The sequence below is a fragment of the Furipterus horrens genome, unplaced genomic scaffold (genome assembly GCF_987537825.1).
Source record: "Furipterus horrens unplaced genomic scaffold, mFurHor1.1.pri manual_scaffold_7, whole genome shotgun sequence".
Taxonomy (NCBI): Eukaryota; Metazoa; Chordata; class Mammalia; order Chiroptera; family Furipteridae; genus Furipterus; species Furipterus horrens.
The window spans coordinates 77,594,095-77,617,581 of record NW_028327177.1 but is presented as its reverse complement, the minus strand read 5'-3'; the positions used below and the strand labels follow the sequence as shown (position 1 = coordinate 77,617,581).

General features: G+C 38.2%; 1 protein-coding gene and 1 long non-coding RNA gene across 8 annotated transcripts in view; one reads left to right on the top strand and one right to left on the bottom strand.

Moving 5' to 3' along the window:
* The window catches only part of FOXP1 (forkhead box P1), a 642,166-nt gene that overhangs the window by 300,221 nt on the left and 318,458 nt on the right, over positions 1-23,487 (bottom strand). For all 6 annotated transcript variants that reach the window (XM_090283832.1, XM_090283838.1, XM_090283837.1 and 3 more), the window contains one exon: positions 22,678-22,740. The gene's annotated coding sequence lies outside the window, so the exon portion shown is untranslated. The remainder of the gene's footprint in view (positions 1-22,677; positions 22,741-23,487) is intronic.
* LOC150004681 (uncharacterized) overlaps positions 1-23,487 on the top strand; it is a 63,671-nt gene that overhangs the window by 34,799 nt on the left and 5,385 nt on the right. Inside the window, exons 2-3 of one of the 2 annotated variants that reach the window (XR_016512401.1) lie at positions 16,752-16,858; positions 22,698-22,745. This is a non-coding gene — a long non-coding RNA (uncharacterized LOC150004681). Of the gene's footprint in view, positions 1-16,751; positions 16,859-22,697; positions 22,746-23,487 lie in introns of those variants that run through there. The other variant, XR_016512400.1, reaches the window with a different exon arrangement.

Here is a 23,487-nt window from a genome sequence, read left to right as displayed (position 1 = left end):
AACCACTGTTAGCAGTATCTTGTCTCTTCCAAAAATCTTCTAAACATATACTCATTTGTGTTTTGTACATGTACTTACTTTCCTCCCTTCTACCCAAAGAGTAGTATATTTAAGCACTTGGTTACTCAATATATATCAAAGATACTTCCATATTAGCACATATAGGGTCAATTTCTTTTTCGGTAGCTGCATAGCAGTATCTCTCATCCCATCCCAGTGATGGACCATAATTTAGCCATTCCCTCCTGACACACATTTAGGCAATTTCATTACTTTTGCATCCACAAACAACGCTGCAAGTTATATCCCTGTACAGAGGCATTTTATCAGCTGGGTGAGTTTAAATCCCTAGAAGCAACAGCTGATTTTTGCTACTGTATTTGTGAACTAAGAGTCAATAACCTTACAGTTAGAAAAATAAAGCCCTATTACCTGTCACATGCTCTATACCTGAGCCTCCTTTTCACTGGCATCTTTCTGATAGGATCAGATGATCAGATGCCCTTTTCAGACATTGTAAACAAAACAAAGAGAGGTACAAGTCTGGGGTATCAGCTGAGAGCCACACAGTTGAACCCAAACAACCAGGTAAAATATTCCCATCACCACAATCCTTTTAAAAAATAATACATTTTATAGACCTATGAGGACCATTTGGGCCTACACATAATAGAACACATGCAGTTTACTAGGTACTTCCCGTGAGACTTGCAGGTATCATGGTAATCACAAGGCCCTATCCCTAGAAGCTGGAGGAGTTCCATAGCCTCTCACACTTATCCTTTCTTCATTTTCCCTGTCCTTTTCCATCCTTAGCATGGCCTGAAGCGTTCTTTCCACCTTGTTCCTCCACTCTAATTACTCTTTAATTTTAAATAATATAACTGATGTTTCACTTAGAGTTAAACTTTGCTCATTTGCATAAATGATGGGTAGACAGCAAAAATTAACAAGCTTGAAAATTCATCCAACCCCCTCCCCCCATGATCAAAAAGAAGTCAAAGTGCTGCATTAGAAAATACACATTTGTTCTTACAAGCAAATTCCACAGACTTGGGAGGAATGTGGAGCAGGAAGAGCCAGCTCTCTCTAACATCTTCTTTCCTAAGCTACATTTTACTTTCCCTATAATGATCAGCGATGATGTTTTCTGAACAAAATATGAGAGCACATGGTAGACTAAGTCTTTCTGAGTAACTTCTAGGTTCAAAAGGCAGTCTATGAATTTGGTTGTGCTGCTGTAAGAACTTCTGGGCTCTGTTGACAGGTGAGAAAAAATACATTGCCTTTATACACTCAAGCTGCTTTAATATAACACCATACACTGGTGGCTTACAAACAAAGAGAGGTCTAAGACCAAGGCGTGGGCAGATTAGGTGTCTTGTGAGAGCCTACTTCCCAGTTCATTGATGGTCATCTATTTCTGTGTCTTCACATGGCAGAAGACAGTGAGGGAGCTCTCGGGGGCCGCTTTTAAAAGGATACTAATCCTAGTCAAGAGGGATCCACCTTCATGGTCCAATCACCTACCAAAGGCCCTGTCTTCAAACACCATGACACTGAGACTTAACATATGAATTTGGGGTCAGGGGGATAGCAACATTCAGTCTATAGCATATATAAAAGTGGTTCCATCTTTAAAATCCCAGGATATGTCCAATCCAATCTCGTTATCTTATTCCACACTAGGGCTTTCCCAACATTCCACTAGCTCAGCTGAAGGCACCTCCATCAAATACATTCACAAACATCTTTAGCAACTCCCTCTCTCTCACATCATGTACTCCATCTTAATGATTGCTGCCTAATTTTAACTCCTACATATCTCTTAAAGTCTTTCTTTCCTTGCCTATCCACAAACAATATGACAGTCCAACTTAGTCTTGTCTAGCTGTGCCTTCTGCAGTAGACTCCTGGCACATTCACCTGTCCCACATGCTCGCCCTTCTCCTGCTTGCACACCCCTCTCTCAGCACACCACGTGCACTCCTGCCCTGCAGATTCGGTGCAAGCTGCTCCTACATGGAGTGCACTTTCACTGATCCATGTCTGGCTCCTTCTTCTCATCTCAGCTTACCTCCTCAGGGACACTTTTCCTGACAATCTAAAGTGTCCACTCACCTATATCATGCATTCTCTGTTACAGCACTAATTTTCAGTTTGCTGCCTAGGACGTGAAACCCAACACTGCCCTACTTTATTGGCTTCTTGTCTCTCTCTGAAAGGTCATAAGGGGGAGAATTTATTCTTTGACTTCCATGCTCTATTCTCATGCCTTGAACTGTGTCTGACACATAGAAAGTTACAGCAAGTTGCCTCCAAGGCTGGCTGCCCATAATTCCTCCCATTTGTGTATGCACATACCCAGTCAAAGGGCACAAATCTTTTCTCCATGACTGGCCAGCCACGTGATACACTTTGACAAATGGGAAGGACTAAGGAGATGCTACGCCAATTCTGGGCCTAGGTCTAAGAAATCTGACACTTCCCTCTTTTATCCAAAGTCCATCATGCTGAAGAGGCCAAGCACCCACTGCCAAACGTGGACGTGAAGCCACCGTTAAGCTCCCAGCTCAATGGGTTTGCGTAACCATCCTACTGAGCCCCACACAATGGGAGAATCTTCAAGAGTCAAGGTTTAAAACTACTAAAGTTTCAGGGCAGCTCGTGAAGCAGCAATAAATAAGTGAAGCAGAGGTGCTTATTACTTAAGAATCAATGACTGCTCTCCCTTCTAGTTTTTCTGTATCTACTTCCCACTGCCCCAGGCATTCTTAACTTCACAGAGTGACCTTCCCAGAATGCAAATCTGATCAGGTTCTCCAGCGCCATCCCACACATCCCTCACTACAAAAAAAATAATCAATCAATCAATCAATCAATCAATAACTGTTTTACAAGCATAGATCCTGATCCATGTACACTTTTCCAGCAACCTGTATAATTCCTTGGCCTCATGCTAATCTTGGCACCTTCTACATGTGCTAGATTCCTTCAACACATCATAGATTATCTCAACACAGGAGACATGCCATTTCTTCTCTTTGACTCCCCATTTACACTTTATCTCTCTTTCTTTAGATCCTCATTTTAATCATCATTTCTCCTGGAAGCCTTCCCAGATTTCCCTGACTAGGGTAAACTCCCAACTGTAGGCTCTCCAAACACCACGTATTTCCATTTCTAATCCTCATTAGATCAGCCTTTATCAGACTCCATTAGTCTGCGAGATACATGAGGCCCCAATTATGTCCTTTTGGACTCACTACTGTAAACTCAGCAAAGAACACTGTGGCTGGCTCAGAGGAGAAGCCAAATATTTCCTGAAGCAGTGAATAACTTATTAGAGTGGTCACATGGACTTATCTACTTCAAATCCCAGCCACATCACATACTAATGATGTCACCCTGGGCATAATGAATAAATGGCTGGCCTCTGCCACCTTCCTTTATCTGCGGAAACAGTAGCACTTACCTAACAACCAGGTGTTCTTGAAATTTAAATAAAATCATACATAAGGGCACTCATTCCAGAGCCTGGCACATAGTAAGCATTCAATAATTAGCTATCTTTATCATCAATGACTATTATTCTTATTTTTCACTGGAAGTCCTCAACTGCAAATATTAGGTTTTATCTCTGATGTTCTACCATCTTTTTTCTCTTTATGAGCACTGAACTCCAATACATTATGCTAAACAAAGATGGCCCATGCATCCCATTGCCAAGCTAGTATCCACAGAAAATACCTAAATTGCCTCCACCCTGGTTTTTATAAGAGCTGATCTGGGAAGCAATCTGATTAAACAAACTCCGAACAAATAAAATGACAATTAAGTACCCAGGAGTCCTTATATCTCTTGGAAGCATTTAAAGGAATTTTTGTTCCTACTGACAGAGATATAAATTGGTACCATCCTTGTAAAAAAATAGTTTGGGAATACATATAAAATTTTCAAAATGTATCAAATATATATCAATATCTACCTACCTACCTACCTATAAATTTCAACTACATACAGCTTTTCACTCAGCATTTCCCATTCTGGTAATCGGCTCTAAGTCAGTGTTTCCCAGCTGGGTTGACTGGGTTGATTTTGCCCTTGCAGGGCACACATGGCAATATCTGGGGATGTTCTTGTTGTCATCCATATGGCGGAAGGGGGCGTGCTACTGGCATCTAATGGATGGAGGCCAGGGACGTTGCTGAACATCCATCAATGCACAGTATTCTCCCAAAACAGAGAATTATTCAGCCCCAATGTCAATAGTGCTCTGGTTTAGAAGCCCTGTCCTAAGGAAATAATCAGACAAGCGACAAGCCTGCAAAGATGAATATACAAACTTGTTTGTTGGCAGTGGAGTATCAGAACTGGTTAAATAAATTGTGATATAGCCACAGACAATTATAAGGTATTAATAATGTTGCCATACATTAATCATTACAGAAAGTTATTGGCAACATATTTTTAAATTTTAAAAAAGCAGGAAAAATACAGCATAATCCCATTAAAACTGTAAAATTCAAATGCCAAATAAAAATAAAATGTAAGCCACAAATGTAACTTAAAATTTTCTAGTAGATACATTTTAATAAGTAAAATGGAACAAATGAAATTAATTTTAATAGTATATTTGATTTAATCCAATACATCTAAAATATATTGTTATCAATATTTAACCTTAATAAATATTTTACAGTCTCTTTTTTCAAAATTTCCTATGGATTTGACACTTGTAGCAAGTGTCAGTTCAGAGAAGCCACATTCTAGCTGCTCAAGTCCTGCTTGTGGCAACTGGTTACCATATTGGACAGCCCAGGTTTATTCAGTAGCAGATAGACGGAGACAGAGATGTTAAGAAGAATTATCTCCAAACTAGACCCATGAGGAATAAATTTAAAGTAATGTTGATTTTCTTACTTATGCTTTTCTTAGTGTTCATTTTTACTATGCAAATTATCATGCATTTTGAAAACTGCTTGTTGGGTTTCATGAACATATATGAGGCATTTCTCCTGATTACTTCCTACATGCTTGTTGAAGATGACAGATTCTGGAGTTTTCAGAGGAACAGCTTGCTGTCACCTCCCTCGTGCACACACACATGGGGTCAAGGTCATTCCTGGCAACTGTACCCCAAACAGCCAAACCCCTGCTCACTCAAAGCAGATCTGAGTAGTGGAAAAGAGCTTTCTGTACTTTCTCCCTACAAACAGAAATTCCTGCTGCCTGTCCCATGGACCTCCCTCCCTTCTTCCTAGTTAGTCTCTGTCTGTCTCTCTCTGGAAATAGACACAGTGAATACTGAATGTAGCTTCTACTACATTTCTCAATGTGAAGTGCTGGGGATATGAACTTAATGCTCCCTTAACACAGTCTCTATGTATAAGCTCTGTAATAAGAGCTTATGCACAGAGAATCTCATGCACAGCCCTGGAAAACCCTTCACTCTACATTGGTCACATGGTTTAGCTTTTGAAAAGCTTGTTAGGCCCAGGTCTCCCTATCTTAACTCAGAAGCATGCAGGTGTCAACAGTCCAACCTTTCACAATTGTAGCACTCAAATCTGAGCTCTAAGTGGCTAAGAGTCTGATTCAAATTCCTAAAAATGAGCCAAGTGGATCCCTACCTTCTGATGGCAGGTGGGAGATGAAATGGAGAGGCAGGTGATTTTAAAATATAGTATTATCCTTAAAATTCAGAAACCATTTCTTTCTACTTAGGACCTTAATAGCCTCCCCGCAGCTCCCCCCCCCCCATTTTGGGGCCAGAGGAAGGTATCAGGACGTCCACTACATTTGTTTCCACTGGGCTCTCCCTAATAAAAACAGCCATTTAAAATATTTTCATTATCTTTAAAGTTAATTAATAGTAAAAATTATGAACATCCTTGAGAACTTACTACATTCCATGCACTGTGCTAATAATAAAAATACCTAACGTAACTGAGCCTCCATCACTGACACTTGCTGTCTATGAAGCACTGCTCTAAGCACTTTTTAGCAGAATAACTGTGCAACTACTCCAAAGGGGGATACTAATTTAATCACTATCATTTTAGATGAAGAAAAAAGGCTCAGAAAAATCTGGATACTGCCTCAAGACCACAAAGCTAAAAAGCAGCAGGACTGGGCCTGCTGTGCAGAGCTTTAACTCTGAACTCATCACTGAGCTGATTCTATATAATTTCCACAGCACAGCTGGAGGTAGGCCCTTTCACTCTTCCCATTTCTCAGATGGGACAACCATTTGACAAGTGTCTCAAGAACTGACACATCCACACTTAAGAGGAGGCCGACCCCACCCAGCCTCTCAGAGGGGCACAACGTCATGAAACACGGGGCAGTGCCAAGCACTGTTTGCAGAACCGCAAAGCCAGGAGGTAGAGCCACCTCATTTATGGAAAAGCCTTTCTTTTTTGTTTACTAATGTATGCCTGGTGCCCAAAATATGGCCCAGAGCAAGTGAGCACTCAATAATTTATTGGTGAATAAAGAAATGAATTAAAACATCCAAGTTTTGGAAAAGCCTGTGGACCCCAGATCTCTGCATCTCGTTTCAGGAGGGTGTGGATGCCACTGGCTTGCCCTTGTACAATTTCAGCATTCAGATCTAAGCTGTAATGTTGTACTCTGTGAATTCACTCTCTTTCTTCTGGCATAAAAGCCTCTAGTCAAGTAACCTCACAATGACAAATCCCTTGCCTAATCTCTTAGAACCTGGCTTCTCCCCTCCTCAGTCCTTCAAACCCTGGCCGCTCCAAAGCAACTAAAAGAGAAAATACAAACTGCCTAAATAAACAAAATTTCTGGACTTCATTTGTAATCAACATATTGAACAAGAAAAAATATGAGATATACTTTTTTCCCCTATGATTAAAATGATAACGAAAATGTTGAAAGTCACTGTTGGCAAAGTTACAGTGAATAAACACTGTCACTCAATATTGGTAGGAGGGTATATTGGTGCATTTTGAAAAGTCAAATGACAAGATAAACATTTGTGCACAGACACGCCCACTGGAAAGTATTACAAAAAAATGAAAGCAACCTCCATACCCAACACTGAAGAAGAGTTAATTAAATTCTATTATATATAAAAGGATAATGTAGTACACGGTCATTTAAGATGTTTTTAACAATACATGAGAAAATGCCCACCATGTAATTGAATTTTTTTAAAACACACACAATTCTATATACTGTGTGACAGCTATTTTGTGAAGTATGTACATTCCATGAAAAAAGAATGATAGAAAATATGCTATTCTCAATGTCAGAACTCTAGATTATTTTTACTTTTTGTACTTGATCTACTTTTCTATAATTTCAAATTCTCTATGATGAGTTTTACATTTGTAATCAGAAAATAATGACGTTGATGAAAATTTCCTATTCTGTGTTCTATTACTAACAACATAATAAGACCATAGCTAATGGATTTACATGACACTTGCCAATGACAATTCTACACTGGTCTGTATGTAATTTTTTGCACAGAAGGAAATAAAGAAAATGTCAGCTACATTCCAGAACTAGATGTAGTAAGACCCAAGAGCACAAGCAATTCAAGTCAGATAGTGTGCACAACAAAGAAAACATTGCAGCACATTTCATTGTTCTTTCTTGAGGCCCATCTCTTCACAAAGCACAGGCCCCATGGAGGAGCTCAGGGGCATGAATCAGTCAGAAAGGACAGGACCACCACCTAATTCTCTCCTATTTACAAAACACACAGTTGTTATCAACCAGCAGGAACATTTGAACTTCACACACATCTTCATCAAGGGGTCTTATTAAAAAAGACAAAAAGATCAAGCTACAGAACAAGGAGTGATAGAAAAGATGAGAAGGGGGGTAGGAAGAGAAGCAACAGCATTTGAAGCTTTAGAAGCTTAGGGAGGAGGGAAGGAGGAAGTGAGGGAAAAAAGGGAGAGGGAAAAGTGGGCATTTTCTGAGATTAACATTTTTATTTTTTTAAATAATTTGTTTATTTATTTTTAGAGAGAGAGGAAAGGAGAAAGAGAGGGAGAGAAACATCACTGTGTGGTTGCCTCTCACTTGCGCCCCCAACTGGGGACCTGATGTGCAACCTAGTCATGTGCCCTGACTGGGAATTGAACCAGCGACACTTGGCTCGCAGGTCAACGCTCAATCCACTGAGCCACAGCAGCCAGGGCCTGAGATTAACATTTTTAGATGACTTTTCACATTTTTTAAATTTTGAAACACTTGTAAATGGGGTAATTCCTCCTCACATAGCTGGAAAAAGAGTGCTGGAAAGGAAGTCCAGGAAAGGGCCATGTACACAAGAGAAATACATTTTGGTTTTCATCAGGTATTGAAAAAAATTTTTTCTAATACTCAACTTTTTCATAGTAAAATTGTAATATTTCCACTTGTTTTGGGTATTATACCCTACAAGGAAGGAAATGGTGTAAGCAAAAAGACAGGGAGTCCCAATGTGGAGGGCAACAATTATGCTGTGCCATTTTCCTTTTCAGGTCTCAGTTTCACCTTCAGCAAATTACAAGGAACAAACAGGAGAAGTCTAACTTTCCTTAGTTAGTCCTCTAGGAAGCTACAAATCTAAGAATGCATCATTGAGTTGCCATTTGGGGATTTTAGAACTAGACAGTGTAAGGGCCACAAAGGAGGGTAGGATACAACTTAACTTTAAACACATAATGAACCTCATAGGAACTCAATAAATGGGCAAACAAGAGAACTTAAATTTTATAGTTTAAAAGCTGTTTTCCAGGGAAAACTGACTAAAACCCACTCAAAGAAAATTTTGGAGATGCAGATGCAAGAGGAGGACTGATGTTTGGGATAATAAAATAATGAGGATGGATGAATGGCTGTCCCTTGAAAGGATACAAAGTTCCTAGCTCACATGCTAAAAATCAAGTAGAAGTGCAAAAACATCAAGAGACAAATCAGATCAGAAAAGAAAAATGCCTAGCATCTGGAAGTCTAGAAATTTTGCAGTCAAAGTTAATGCAAACCTGTAGCTCACACTATCGCAGAAAACATGCAAGTCAACGCCAGGGCATGATTTTATGTACCTCAAATTAGTTTTCATATTACTTCCAAGTTGAAAGAGTTGGGTAACAATATAAAATCACAACATCATAAAACTAATTCAAGAGATTGAGAGACATTGAGATGCCCAACCAAGACAGACTGGCAATCATGTGTGACTGAAAGAAATCTAAAGAGGCACTATTGCAGGAATAGATAACAACAATAGAAGTCACCAAGATATACTAAAAATAAGATTTACATAAAATATGTAATAACTTGGAAAATACTTAGGATATCTTAATGCTAAAGCAGAAACAAAATAGTATATACAGTACAAGTCTATATATACAAAACACTGGCAAGATACACATAAAATGTTGAACTGTTCAGGTGAGGCTACCAGTGAAATTATTCTTCATATATTTCCTTTCTATACTTTCCTGCTTTCCTAATTTCTTCTAATAACATTTTATAATGAAAAAATATAAAAAACACAAGTTTGTTTTTTTTTTCACAATGAGAAAGTGTTTTCCCTTCATCTGGTATGTCCTTAATGTTATTTATTATCCAAATAAAGACAATGTGTGTTTTTTTGTCATTTTTACTTGCAATTTCCTAGATGCTTGAAGATTTGGGACCAAGCTTAGAAATCTCAAAAATGTTCAACTGCGTTTCAGAACTGCTAAATAAGCTAGAGTCTTTGATGCTCTTAGTTAATTTGAAAAACAGATGAACTCATCAAAGACTACCTATATTAGTATAAGGTAAAGGCGAGAGACTGACATGTGGCTTAGGCACAAACTAGTACTTTACTAATCTAGAGACTATGTTAACCATATCAAGCTGTGATGTACTTTAGATGATTAAAAATAATGTATTTTAAGTTAGAAATGCAAGTATATCCCCTTTTTCCTGTCTTTGATTTAAACTTAGTATCTAAACCATCAAATTAGATATTGAGTCAAAAGGGGCAAAATGCACAGGATACCTTTATGTAGCACTGTGTTTTTCTCTGATCACTTTCCACAGGCTATATTGTAACACAACCATTATAGTTAGCCCCCTGACCATGGGCTGCAGGGCTAGAGGTACATGTGATGACCTTAATAAAAAAGAGTGCTGAATAGGCACTATTCCTGGAAAAATCATTCAAAATGTCTAATTTCCATAAGCAGACTGGTAGTTGTACAAAGTCAATATATGTTATAAGGATGAGATTCAAGTATTTTTGACCCTTGTTAACTATGATTTCTATGTTGACAAACTCAAAGATCAGTTCTTTGTCATCATTTCTCTTGACCTCTTGGCAGTATTTCACACAGCTGACAATGCTCTCCTCCTTTAAACAGTGTCCTCCATGGGCTTCTGGTTCACTATAACAATCCCTGGGCTATCCTTCCATCTCTGACCCCTCCACCTTGGAATCCTATGATCAAACCTCTTAACGGTGTTGGTTTCATAACCTACATCTTGAAGTCGTCCTTTATCTACACCATTGCTTGTGAACTCATCCAATTTCATGCCTTTACATATTGCTTACGTGTTTATAAATCCTCAATTTATAGCCCTAGCTCTTCCTACCCACAAGCAATCTACCAGGATAAAAATCCTGGAAGCCATCCTTGATGAAACTCTCTTAAACTCCACATATATTCCACCAAGAAATCCTTTGGCTCCACCTTCAAATAAACTCCAAATGTAGGCACTTCTCGCCACCTCCACCACCATCCTGATCCTAGCCATCATCATATCTCCCTGGATTACTCCAATGGCCTTCTAATGGGTCTTTCAGCCTACTGGCTCACCAAGCCAAAGTCTATTTGAAAAACAGCTTCCAGAGTGATCCATTTAAAGCATGGGTCAGATCTTGTCCCACCTCAAAGCCCATTGATATCTCCATGTTTCACTAAAAGACTAAGAGTCCAATCAGCCTTAATGCTTGACTCAATCTGGCCCTGTTACTTCTTTTATCTCCCACTACTCTCCCATTTGATGACTTAGCTTTGGCCATACTGGCAACTTACTCTCTTTGCAATGTGCCAAATCTTTGTTCAAATGCCTGTGTGTCACTGATGATTTACAATTGCAACCCCTTCCTTCTGGCAAATTTAATCTCCTGTTCCCTCCTCTATTTTCTCCATAGCACCCATCACCTCATATTTATTTATTATGTTTTCCTACCAGTCCCCACCCCACAGAGCGATCAGGAGAGGGCTTGTAGCTCTCATTCACTGCTATATTCCCCATCATCTGAGCAAACTATCTAATAGAAATACAACGCTTGCCACAAATGTAATTTTAACCACAAGTAAACAGAAACAGTTCATGTTAATTTTAACGATTTATTTCATTTAATCTAATATTTTCAACATATAATCAATAAAAAATAATTGTTCAAATATCTCACATTCTTTCTTTCCATACAAAGTCTTTGAAACATTGTGGATTTTACACTCACAGCACATGTAAGTTTTGGCTAGCTACATGTCAAGTGCTTATAGCCACACATAAGCTTAGTGGTTTCCACACTGACAGTGTAGATCTATTGTACTCATTTAATGTTTATTCAACTGTTTAAAAAATTATTGGGCAGAAGTGCAGAAACCATACTTACAGACTTTCAGTCAAGATGGGGCATAGGTAAACACATTTCACCTTCTCACACAACTACAGAAAAAAATTACAGCCAGACCATAAAACAAACAACACAAATAGCCACAACCATCAGAAAATCAAGTTGTATGGAAGTCTGACAACCAAGGATTTAAAGAAGCCAAATTCATCCAGACAGATATAGGAGGGTGGAGATGCGGAGGTGAGAGTCCTCGTGGGGCATAGAGAGGCAGGAAAACAAGCAGTTCCACATCCACATGTGGAGGACAAAAATTGGGAGGGATACCTCAGGAGCCAAGAACCCAAGCCCCAGGCCAGACTACACAGCCCAGGGTTCAGGCACCAGGAATATAAATCCCCATAACTTCTGACTGTAAAAAACAGTGAGGATTGGGGTGGCAAAAAAACTGCCAGATTTTCAGAGGACTCTGCTTAAAGGGCCCACACAAACTTAGAAAGTATGCAGACCCACCCCGTCTGAGATTCAGCACTAGGGCAACAGCTGAAAGGGCACCATTCATATATAGGGAGTAAGTGAATGAAAACAGGGCAAGTGCTAGGCAAACCTCCAGAAGCCAGACAGTGGCATTGTCCCCTCTCTGAGCCCTCCCCCAACACAGAGCCACAAAGCAGTGAAGTGGGTTGCTCCTCTCTGATGATTACCTAAGGCTTCGCCCCACACAATTTACAGGTGCCTTTTCTACAATAGAAAATGTTATTAAGACAGGGAGTCAAAGCAGCTCTACCTAATACAAAGAAACAAACACAGGGAGACTGCTAAATTGAGGAGACAAAGAAATACAATCCAAATGAAAGAACAGAACAAAATCCCAGGAAAACAACTAAACAAAAAGGATATAACCAACCTAACAGAAGAAGAGTTCAAAACACTGATTATCAAGATGCTCAAACAACCTATTAAGTATGGCAACAGCATTAAAAAGACCCAAGAAGAAATGAAGGTTATATTAAGTGAAATAAAGAAAAATCTATAGGGAACCAGCAATGAGGGGATGACATTGAGATTCAAATCAACAATTTGAAACATAAAGAAGAAATAAGCATTCAACCAGAAGAGCAAGAAGAAAAAAGAAGTAAAAAAAAAAAAAAAAAAAAAAGTATAGTATAAGGAGCCTCTGGGACATCTCCAAATGTACCAACATCCGAATCATAGGAGTGCCAGAAGGAGAACAGGGAAAGCAAGAAACTTAAAACTCATTTGAAAAAAAAAAATGAAAGAAAACTTCCCTAATTTGGCAAAGGAAACAGACATACAAGTCCAGGAAGACAGAGAGTCCCAAATGAGTTGGACTCAAAGAGGACCACACCAAGACATATGTCATAATTAAAATGCCAAAGGTTAAAGATAAAGAGATAATCTTAAAAACAGCAAGAGTTACCTATGAAGAACTTACATAAGACTATCAGCTGATTTTGTAAAAGACACTTTGCAGGCTAGAAGCAACTGACAAGAAGTATTCAAATAATAAAAAGCAAGCATCTACAACCTAGATTATTCTATCCAGCAAAGCTATCATTTAGAATGGAAGGGCAGATGAAGTGCTTCCCAGACAAGGTAAAGCTAAAGGAGTTCATCATCGCCAAGCCCTTATTATATGAAATGTTAAAGGGACTTATTAAGAAAAAGAAGATCAAAACTATGAACATTAAAATGGCAACAAATTCACAACTATCAACAACTAAATTTAAAAAACAAGCTAGCAAACAACCAGAACAGGAACAGAATCATAGATATGGAGATCATTTGGAGGGTTATCAGCTGGGAGGGGGAAGCGGAAGAATGGGCAAAAAGGTACAAGGATTAGGAAGCATGATTGGTAGGTACAAGATAGACAGGGGGATGTTAAGAATAGTATAGGAAATGGAGAGGCCAAAGAATTTATATGCACAACCCATGGACATGAACTAAGTGGGGGGATTGCTGGAGGGAACAAGGGTACCGGGCAAAGGAAGACAAAGAGGGAAAAACTAGGACAACTGTAATAGCATAATAAACAAATATATATTTTTTAAATTCTTGGGCACAACCCACTAAATGGAGTTCCTAACGCACAAATGAGTTCCCATGCCTGCTTTGAAAATCACTATTCTAAATAAACTTTAAGTATGTAATCTGTGATGCATGGATTTTAGGACCCCTCCTCTGGCCTCCAGGAACTGCTCAGGACCCTTTAAATGGAAACAGACTTCCCAAGGAAGTAGGCCTGGAGGGCAGGGACGGACTTAAACATCCATGACAATCAACTGACTGAAATCCTAATAGTCCATCCAATGATGCAAGACTTCTTTTAATTAAAAGGTACTTTTAAATAACTCATTGCACTGTCAGATAATTAACAAAACCTCTAATTACTTATAATTATATACTACATACTTGCTAATATAAAAAATTCAAGGTAAAATATGCACAATTTTTACACTTCAGAAAGACTGCATTTGAATTGAGCAGAAAGACATCAAGTTTTTCATTTTTCTCTCCCAACCCAAAGCAAGGGACAGAGAGAGAGCTACAAGTTTAGATCAAGGAAAGAGGTATAAGCAATTAATCTTCATTTTCCATTTTTACAAATCCCACTCACCAAGTCTTTTTAAAAGATAGAATAAACTTCAAATTCAAACTTAGCCTTGGGTAGAAAGTGTCAACTTTTAATAAAGCCTCAAAATAAGGATTCTACCATTCAATATACCATTTGCTATTTTATGGTTTGAGATGTTACTAGATACAGGAGGTATGCAGTTAAGGCTACATAAACAAGGTATTGTTGGACAGTTAGACTTCAAATTTCTTCCTGAGGTTTCTGAATTACTAAGAGAATGGCAATACTTCCTGCGTCTCTTACTCTGTTTAACTGTCACCTAAACTGAGAACTTCATGGCAGCATGCTCAAGGTGCATCTTATGCAGTTGGGATATTTGTGCCCTTAGCAGATGGAAGTGCAAAAACATTACTTAGAAAAAAACTAAAACAACCATTTGTTATTTGGTTTTATATTTTTTGATTGTTCACTATGCAAAATATGGCTACTTGATAATTGCTGCAAATATTGTCTTTACTACTAAATATGCCTTCATGTACATTTCAACAAGTGGCTTCTGCTTGAAAAAGAACTCTATTGAGCATATTTCTCTGGAAATCAGTATTTAAATTATTTTTCTTTGAATCTAACATTCAGGAGAGACAGCTCTTGTTTACAAAGTAACTTAGTTTAGCATTATGGTTAACAATGTTTAAATACAGCTAACTTAAAATGCAAACATTTAAATTCTAAAGTTTAACTGTTGTGAGGCCAAGCCAGTTCTATGAAAATGAAAACAGTAATTTTCCCCCAATTCCATCCCTTGTGACAATATATCAGGCCATCATTTTGTTGGGTTTAGGGAGTAAGAACTCATACAACTCCTAGGTTGCAAAACAGTTAAAAATTGAAAAGCTTTGGATGAATCTTGAAAACATGCTAAGTGAAAAAAGTAAGTCACAAAAGACCACCTAACACATGATTCAGTTTATGTGAAATATCCAAAATAGGTAAATCTATACAGACAGAAAGTAGATTAGTTTTTGCCAGGGCCTGGGTTGGGGGAATGACTACTAAAGGATATATACTGGGTCTCCTTCTGGGGTGGTAAAATGTTTTAAAACTAGATTGTGATGACGACTACAAACTCTGTGAATATACTAAAAAACAATGAACGGTGCACTTTAACTGGGTGAATTGTATTTTGTGTGCATTATATCTGAATTTAGCTAGAACCAAAAAGTTAACAGGCCTGATAACATTCACAACACTGGCATGAAAGATACAAGAAAATCAAGTTAATTCAACATAGCTTACATTTAATGTTAAAATACATAAATCCTTGACCCCATTGTCTCCCTATTATAGAACACATTCTCATAACAACCAATATTTGCCCTTCCTAACACTTGTCATCATCATTCGTAAAATCTGTCTTCCTCTCTACAATGTAAGCCCTAAGAGTACTGAGGACAGAGACAGTGTCCTTCCTACATAGTGCTATGATCCCAGCACCTGGAACACATAATCAATAAATATCTGCAATAGAAACTAACATATGTATGTATATAGTATGTACAGTTGTATAAATGAGTGAATGAAATCAATGAATAAAATTATTAGATTGGGGCGATCCAACTAATCAAGTTGATATATTCTAACTGTCTCCTTAAATCTGTTCTCCAGTTCTCCAATACTTTTGGCCACCCAGATAAAGACATTTTTCCCAGGAGCCAGTACAGCTTCTTGTGACCATACTCTTACCAATTAAATGTCAATAAATATAATGTGTACAATTTTTTAACTCATTTACTTCAAAGAAAATTACTTGTTTGGACTTCACTGTGCTTCAACCATATAGATAACGACAAACTCCAAAGTAGGAGAGCATAACAGGGAGAGAAACTGCCCAGTCACCCGGGACTGGCCATGCCATTATACACAAGAGAAATAAACTTAGGTTTTATTTAAACCATTGTGTGTTGGGGTCTGTACACTATGTCAGCCTAGTCTCTGCACTGACTGTTACAACCCAGGTGTGAGTGTGTGTGCACCACAGAAGGGTCAGGGGAAGCAGGGCGAATTTCAGTGCTTAACTAAACCGCCTGACCGGTGACTTCTGCCAATGGCAGCTCAGTGACGACATTCTCTTACGGTGTCTTCATAACAACTTCGTGAATGAACAGTCACATAATTCAAATGCTGAATATTATAAAGAAGTCTTTTTGAATGAATTCACTCAGAATGTTTTCATTATATATTTGCATCACACACACACACACACTTTCAAAGAATCAGTGAATATAGCTTAAATGGCTAAATAGGGAATTTTAGCTTTTTTGTAACCAAGAAATAATTTATATGTAAGACACAATGAATAGTCTATAAGTATGCATTATAACTCCTTGACCAAACAAAAAGTATAGCTCAAATTGGGGGTGGGGAAAAAATTGCAATAATTACATATTCTTTTAGATTGTTTAAGCTTCTCTCAAATAAGTTGACTATTAAAAAATTGAATGATAAAATGTGAAGTTTGAACATGACTGATATTTAAAAATATCCATTTAGTTGTAATCTATAGGATCCTGACTATTATCAACTCCTCATGCCATCCAGAATTGAATAGAAGATGGTGAATTTTACAAACTGGATTTCAATTTGAAGCAAAAAAGCATGTGAGTAAATTGCTAATGGTGGGGGAAGCAGGGAGAAACTGATCTACAAAACATTATTAAATCACCAAATCAGGGCAGCCATGATAGAATTATGTCAACGCAATTGTGACCAAAGAAAGTTGTCTTTTTACCTCCAGTCTTGACATTCTAGATGACCTTGGATAAGTTACTAATCATCTATGGGACCATTTTCCCAGTTTGTAAATTAGGGATTATAATAATTGATGGCTACCTTTCAGGAATGCTGGCAACCAGAAACATTTTATAAAATGTCCACATCTACTTGGAAGAAAATTGTTATACCACTACCAATTATGAAGACTATTATTTATGATTATTTGTAACTAAATTTGAAAAATGGCTTCCTCTGGTTTTCTGCATTTTCCTGACCACTTTTATGCACATAACTAGTTGTTCCCATAATGCTAAAGTCGGCATATTTATTTGCATCTATGCTGACAGTTAATGATTCCCAGATTTTAAATTTACTGAGCAGCTCCTGGCATATGAAATCTGTATCCTTCTTGCAGTGTGGAAGATAGTGATAGTTCCTTAACCATCACTGGGTAAAACAATCTTGTTTTTGTTTAAGGTTTATTCACTGTGATGAAACACTAACCATTCCACCCATTTTATTTATCTATTTTTAGATTTTATACATATATGTGTGTGTATATAGGTATATGTATATGTATATATCCTTACCTGAGAATATGTTTATTAATTTTTGAGAGAGAGGGAGGGAGAGAAACATCAATCGGTTACCTCTGACACACACTCTGACCAGGGACTAAACTCACAATCTTTTGGTGCATAGGATGACGCCCGAATCAACTGAGACACCCAGACAGGGCTCAGTTTTATATTTTTAACAAACCTTCTTTTCCTTTACACATAAGAGGTTTTCCCTTTACATATAGAAATTCGTTTTTAAAATATCATCGAGCTAGTTAAAAGGTAAAACATTACATGTAATTTATTATTTGAGTCTATATCTTATTGCTAAAAAGAAAATTTAAATGAGAGTCAAAACACAGATGCAACTGATACTGTAGAATAAAAAAGGTAATGAAATGTTAACTTGGAGTAGAAAAAATTAAGTTTGTTTTAAAATATATCAACAACAAAATGTTGAGTTTGAAAAAACTATAGATTGAGCACAAACTCTTACTCTGAGTTTCCTAGTCAAGTCAAAATAAAAATTATGTGAATTTGTTATTCAGCTTCCTTTGTGTCATAAAAAGTCATCAGAAGGACAAAATTTTTCTATGTTCCTAAAAACTGAAAAGAGGTTCCTATTTTCAGGAAATTATATAATACACTATGTTTTTGACAGTAATTGTAAAGAAAGCATTTTTGGTAATAAAGTATTGAATGTCAATTGTAATTTAAAATATATTTTTTTAAAAGAGCATTTTTTTCTCTTAGTCAATACTAATGACAAATTTTAGAAACTTTTTTTTTGTATGTTTTATTGATTATGCTGTTACAGTTACCCGAGAAACTGTTTTTTAACCAAACTTGCCCTGCACTCATAGTTTTCACTTTGAACAATGTTACCTAATTGGGAAAAATCACATCACACAAATTCAGTAGCATCCATTTTCAGGTTATGGGTCTAAGTATGGACATTACAAAGACATCAAGTCAAAAGAAAATCACTTGTGCTTACAGTTGATTCCAATGAAAACAAAGAAAATCCACTGATGAAGTCCTATTTGAAGCTGTAGACATAACATAGCTCTCAGGCTGAATATTTCATCTATTCACCACTTTTTCAGCTTTGCTTAATCATAATTTGCAGCTGCACCAGAAATAAACCTTTGCTAACAGCACGAGATGAGTTAAACGCCCAGCATGGCTTTGCATGAGGAACACCTTGGGGTGAGGCCTACAGAGATCACAGAGACCAGGAGACGCAACTTACAGGTGAGCTGAGGAGTTGTGGCAGAGACTGAATGGCCCACAAAAAAAGAACAGGTTTACACTAAGGCCCTTTATAGACAAAGTTTGCAGATCCCAGGAACAGACAACCCTTCATTTTTAAGATTAGAAACCTGAGTCTCAGCAAAGAGCAGTGCCTTGCCAAAAGTCATGCTATGACTTGATAACCCAACTGCTGGCTGGAATCGCCTCTTTCCAGGCTGGACAATCAAGTGCTTCCCACAGAGGTTTAATTTAAACTACAAAGATGGTAAGTTGAGGGAAGTTGGATTTTTTGGCACAAATCAAACGTGCCAAAACAAAAGTAAAAAAACAAATTAGATCCAGTCAAAATGGCAGCATAGGAAGACATGGCTGGTCTCTTCACACGACCACATCCAAACTACAACTAAAATATAGAGCAACCATCAGCTAGAACTGTCAGAAATTGAGCTGAATGGAAGTCTGACAACTACGAAATTAAAAGAAACCACAGCTATCAAGAAGGGTAGGAGGGGTGCAGATGTGGAATGGCCCTGTCTCTCACCCACGTGGGGTGATAAAAACTCAGAAGGGCTATCTCAGGAGCGAGGAGTCCCAGCCCCACACCAGGCCCCCCAGTCCAGGGTTCCAGTGCCAGGAAGATAAATCGCCACAACTTTTGGCTGCAAAAATCAGTGGGGATTAAGTCAGTGGAAGAAACCGCTGTAGCACTGAGCAGTTGCTCCTAAAGGACACACACATAGACTTACCTACTCAGTCTCATTCCCTCTGAGCTTGAGCACACTGGGGTAGCAGCTTGAAATGCACCAGTGGCATACAGGGAGAAATTGAAGTGTCTGGCATGAAGACGAACAGAGGCCATTGTCTCTTTTCTAAGCCTTCCACCTACAGAGCCAGCAAGCTGGTGCCATATCTGAGACTCCATCAACCTGGCTAACACTGTTTGACCTGCCTTGGAGATCCCAGAGACTCCTCCCTACCCAACTTACAGGCCCACCAAAGCTGCTTTTCCATATGAATGGCTGGTCTTGGCTCCTGCTTCACTACTTCCTAAACCCTCTCAAACAAGCATCAGCTGGCCAGTTTAGATTCACAGCTTTGCTTCATCTGGGAATCTCCAAGCCCAGCACCTTATATTGCTTTATAGCTCAGGCAGGGTGCCCTGGGAAAAACACAGGTATGAGCTGACCTTGGCCTGCACCACCTGGGTGCGATGGCCTGGGAAACCCCAGGGCCAAGGCACCTAGACCATGTTGGAGCACCACTACCCTGCCCTTCCACAGCTGATTCTTCACAGAAGGCAGAATTTGGTGGACCGTGGTCACAGCCAGTTCTTGCAGCTGATCGGCCTGGGTAAATCTCTCCCATTGATCTGCCAACAGCAACCAAAGCTCAACTACAAGTGGAGGATGTATTCAACCCACATGAAGGGCACACCTCAAGTACCCAGCTTGGGTGATAGGAAAGGCTGTGCCACTGGACCTACTACATTAGGTCATACTACAAAGCCATGGAGTCAAAGCAGCTCTACCCAACACACAGAAACAAACACAGGGAGGCTGCCAAATTGAGGCGGCAAAGAAATATGGCCCAAATGAAAGAAAAGAACAAAGCCCCAGAAAAAGAACCAAATGAAACTAAGATAGCCAACCTATCAAAGATCAAAACACTGGTAATCAGGATGCTCAAAGAAGTATTGAGTACACCACAAAATAAAGGAGGAAGTGAAGGTTATACAAAGTGAAATAAAGAAAAATATACAGGGAACCAACAGTGATGGGAAGGAAGCCAAGATTCAAATCAACGATTTGGTACATAAGGAAGAAATAAACATTCACTTGGAACAGAAAGAAGAAACAAGAATGCAAAAAACAAACAAACAAAAAAAAAAAAAAACAACAAGGAGATTAGGAACCCCTGGGACAACTTTAAACATATCAACATCTGAATCATAGGGATGCCAGCAGGAGATGAGGAAGAGCAAGAAATTGAAAACTTATTTGAAAAAATAATGAAAGAAAACTTCCCTAATTTGGTGAAGGAAAGAGACATACAAATCCAGGAAGCACAGAATCCCAAATAAGCTCGATGAAAAGAGGACCACACCAAGACACATCATAACTAAAATGACGAAGGTTAAAGATAAAGAGAGGATCTTAAAATCAGCAAGAGAAAAGCAGAGAGTTACCTATGAAGGAGTTCCCATAAAACTGTCAGCTGATTTCTCAAAAGAAACTTTGCAGGCAAGAAGGGACAGGCAAGACGTATTTAAAATGATGAAAAGCAAGGACCTACAACCAAGATTACTCTATCCAGTAAAGCTGTCATTTAGAATGGAAGGGCAGATAGAGTGCTTCCCAGACAATGTAAGGCTAAAGGAGTTCATCATCACCAAGCCATTATTACATGACATGTTAAAGGGACTTATTTAAGAAAAATAAGATCAAAACTATGAACAGTAAAACAACACCAATTATCAACAACTGAATCTAAAAAATAAAAACAAAAACAAACTAAGCAAACAACCAGAACAGAAACAGAATCATAGGTATGGGGATAATTAATTTGGAGGGTTATCAGCTGGGAGGGGGAGGGAGGAGAAAGGGGGAAATGATGCAGGGATCGAGAAGGATAATTGGTTGGTATAAAATAGACAGGGGGAAGTTAAGAATAGTACAGGAAAGAGTGAAGCCGAAGAATGCACATGTACACCCATCGACATGAACTGAGAGGGGGAATTGCTGGAGGGAAGGGGGGTACTGACTGGAGGGGGCAAAGAGAAATAAATTAGGACAACTGTAACAGCATAATCAATAAAATATACTGAAAAGAAAAACAAACCATTATCTTTATAATGAGTTCTAGAACCCAAAACCCTGGGTGAGATTTAAAACAAACTGATGTAAGAATCTTCACATTATGAAAGTTCCACAATAAACCTTTTCAGCTAAAGAGTAAGGAGACTGTATCTTACAAATTCACTAACTTTAATGTCGTAAGATATGAGCAAAGGCTTTGTGCTTCCAGGCCAGCTAATAATCTCTTTGAAAACTGACACAAGTGGAACTATTATTAGTCAAAATTCAAAAAGAAGATAAAAGACCTTACTTGAGAAACACAGGATGTTAAAATGGCCTGCAAAATTAACTTGTATAAGATGAGCACTTTTCTCACTGAAATACTTTAGAAAGCAAGAAAATATGTAGCATCCATAACCATTTTAACCAGAGTGTTTTGTCCCCCCTCCCAAATGTAAACTTGAGAAAATTCATTTAGCTTTAATTCATCAAACAACACTAGTCTTTCGGAAAACTTCTAATTTTAAAATCAAGTACTCATTTGATTTTCAAGCAAGGTCAAAAGAACAAGGCAGCCTAGAGCTGACATCACAGGGGTATGCCCCACGCTGCTCAGCAGTTACATCAATGTGGCATGTTGCTATGGTGCCTGACTATTAATTTCTGAAAGAAGGTGATTATAAAGCCACCAGATGAACATCAATCGGATGACACCACTTCAGTTCAGAACACTGACATGCGTTACTCTTATTAGCAGCAAGTTCATTTTATGAAATCACCACTCTTCTGATGTGAATATTCCTCTGTAACTTTAAACCTAGTAATTCAACACTCCCTACCCCAACCCTTAAAAAAATATCAGCTTCAACAAAGAGGAAATTTGGATATTTGAGGAAATATATGACTCAGTGAACTGTTTCTTAAGGGCAATCTTTTCTTTAAAGATCTCCCAAAATATGCTTCACACATACTTACACACAAATAAATACACATATATTTGATAAATATGTAGATCAGAAGAGAACTGAATTAAGATGCCTAAAAGGTGAGAGATCCTACCCTACATATAATCTTACTAATCATATTTGCATTTACCTTTTTTGGCTTCCGTAAAGCAATCTTCAGTTACAGTCACCTCTCAAAAGGTCACTTCTTACCCTGAGAACAAAAGAGAACATCAAAATCTGAATGTCAAGACAAAGTAGCAACCACCTCTTTTGCCTGGGAGAAATTCAAGAAAAACAACAAAGGGGCTCAATTATATTTAATGGCAAGTGACTTTCAGAGTTAATAAAAACAAGTCCCAAGATCTCCACTTATCTGGACCACAAGCCTTTGAGCTCTTCAAGATAACAAAAGCAACTCAGATGGAAAAAGTAGAGGTGAAACATTTCAAATTTTGCGTATAAACTTTTTCTCATCTTGCCGTCTATCAATTTATTTTCACATGGAATAATACATGACTCATAGGACTTTGTTTTTGGAAACAAGACTGCTATTTTAATATGTCTGTTTGGTTAACATCCACAACCTCTCTACTTTCATTAAAGCAGAAGCTTATTTTTCCCCCTTTGGAAGAGAGTGGCTCTTGTAGACAAGATGCTTTATGCCACTCTGGACCTTTCAAAATGAATAAAGGCACCACAATTTTCAGGTTGGGGAGGGTTTGGGGTTAAGCAATTGATGAAAGCTGTTCTCAGAATGTTTTCCACTTAGCATATATCTACCAGATTAACCAAGTTAAATAAAAATGGTCCGCATCAGATGAAATAAACAATTGAAATCAAGCTTCCTAAAACACTCTTTCTCCCTCATCCGTTCCTGTCTGTGCATCCGCCCTTATGCAGAACAGTGTGGAATCCTTTAAGAAAACACCACAAGCTGCCTCTTTCTGCCCATGGAACT